Source organism: Beta vulgaris, chromosome 8, assembly GCF_026745355.1.
Source record: "Beta vulgaris subsp. vulgaris cultivar EL10 chromosome 8, EL10.2, whole genome shotgun sequence".
Taxonomy (NCBI): Eukaryota; Viridiplantae; Streptophyta; class Magnoliopsida; order Caryophyllales; family Amaranthaceae; genus Beta; species Beta vulgaris.
This window is the reverse complement of record NC_079209.1, coordinates 20,372,656-20,375,239: the sequence shown is the minus strand read 5'-3', so window position 1 is coordinate 20,375,239 and position 2,584 is coordinate 20,372,656.

The window sequence follows — 2,584 nt, the reverse complement described above, 5'->3', positions numbered from 1 at the left end:
GTGTTACACAAGACAATAGTAACAACGACGTCAATAATGTGGAGATCGTCACTGGTTGGCATATCATTTCTGCTACCTACTGCAATTCATGTGAAACTTCAAAATGATTACTATTGAAGAAGAAACATAATAGAAGCAACCACTTTCTTGAAAACATAAGAAGATATAATATGATGTATTCATTTACATCGATGGATGGAAGAATTATTGCACCTACAACTAAAGGTCGAGGTCCATACAATTACAAAATTGGTGGTCAAAATCATCACTTGATAGGTACACTGTTGCTTGCTGATGGTGCACGACCTAACTTTTGACAGTTTTACATATACGATACTGAGGATGAACTCAAGAACAGAAAAAACTACTGCAAGGTACAACATACTAAATGGCTTTACCTATCATTTTTAGTTTAATTGTTTAAGTTGTATCTTCTGTTTCACATATGGTAACTTATTTTTTTTTCTATATGTCTTATTAGTACGTCAAACCCTAATAAGTTTGAAGATCGCGTAGTTGCACAATTACAAGATATGATAGATCAAAATAACCCTTAGCTCATAATTTTAGATTGGCTAGGGATAGGTTTGCCTCTAACACGTGTGAGAATTTGAAACTAAAACTTGGTGGAAAAAGAGAGTCTGATGGAAGAACTTGCAATTTGCCAATGACATCAGAAGTTGTTGCGCTTATTGTAGGAGATATTAATAGTGCCGACAAAAGAGATATAATTATAGTAACAAAGGGTGGAAAGCTACAGCGAATTTCCGAGCTTCGTCCTTCTTACCTCACAATGCAATATCCACTATTATTTCCATATAGAGAAGATGGATTTAGAACAGATATTATGCATAGAGATAAGACTCCAATAGACGGTTCGACAAGAAAGAGATTTAAACTCATAGTGTGTGAGTTCTTTGCATACTGAACACAAGATCGAGCTTTGGAAGCTGCAACAATACTATTATTTCGGAGGTTGTTACAGCAATTCTTAGTGGATGCTTACACAATGATTGAAGCTGAAAGCTTGTATTTTCTTAGACACAACCAATGGAGCTTGAGAGCCTCAAATGTGAAGAATTTAAGTGGGGCTGTCGAGAAAGGTGAAAAAAAAGGATCTTCCACTAGAAGTCGTATAGTCTTGCCAGCTTCATTCATCGGAGGACATAGTTATATGAGAGAAAACTATCAGGATGCAATGGCTATTTGTACATGGTATGGTTATCCAGATTTATCCATAACATTTACATGTAATCCTAAGTGGCCAGAGATCACTAGGTTTGTAAAGAAAAAAGGCCCTAGGCTAGAGGATAGGCCAGACATCATATGCGAAGTTTTAAAGATGAAACTAGACTAGCTGGTGAAAGATTTAAAAGATCGCAAAATATTTGGCAGGGTTAGGGATAGTATGTTAGACATAGTATTTATTTCTATTATTATTATATGTTTAAATTCCATTGCTATAGTTATCTATTGTATATAATATGAATATGAAAACTTACTTTGTTGTTCTTCTGATTTTCAGTGGTTTATACAGTTGAATTCCAAAAGTGTGGTTTGTCGCACCCTCATATTTTGTTGTTCATGCATCAAGAACACAAATACCCTCTTGCTTTGAATATTGATAAGATTATTTGTGCTGAGTTGCCCGATCAATGTGAAGATCCATAATTATATCAAGTAGTTAGTGAGTACATGATGCACGACCCATGTGGTGCAACAAACCCAAATGCTCCATGTATGATTGATAAACAATGCATTTAGCATTTTTCCAAGAGATTCATTAATGCCACTAAATGGATGATGAAGGATATCCAATGTACAGGTGAAGAGATAATGATTCTACAGTCGAGAAGAGTGGAGTTCATCTTGATAATCGGTATGTTGTTCCATACAATGCTAAATTGCTTCGTAAATATCAAGGACATATCGATGTTGAATGGTGTAACCAATCTAGATCAATTGAATATATGTTCAAATACATAAACAAGGGCTATGATAGGGTTACAACTACGGCTTATCAAGACAAACAAAAAGAAGGTGAAGCCAAAGAAATAGATGAGATAAAGATGTACTGCGATTGTCGATATGTTTTGCATGTAATGCAATTTAGAGGATTTTTAGACTCAATATCCATTACCGAACTCCTGTTGTGGATAGATTAAATTTCCATCTACCAGGAGAGCAAATTGCTTTGTTTAATAACCATGCGGATGTAGAATATGTACTAGACATACCTCATATTGACAATACGAAACTCCTCTCTTGGATGCAATGTAACGAAAAATATGAAGAATCTAGATAACTTACTTATGTGGAGTGCCCTGCAAGATTTGTGTGGAAGCAGGCTCAGAGAGCTAAAGGTTTCGCAATAGGATGAATCTACCACATTTCGCAACCAGGCTCAGGGTTGTGCGGCTGTTGTAGGGGAAGGGGAGGGGGCTGCGGGGGGTGGGGAAATGGGAAAGGGGGAGGGTGTTGTGGGGGGTGTTGGGTGTGGTGGGGAGGGGAAGAGATGGGTGAGGGAGGGGTGGTGGGTGGTGGGGGAAGAGGTGGGGTGGGGGATGGGTGGTGGGTCAGGGTT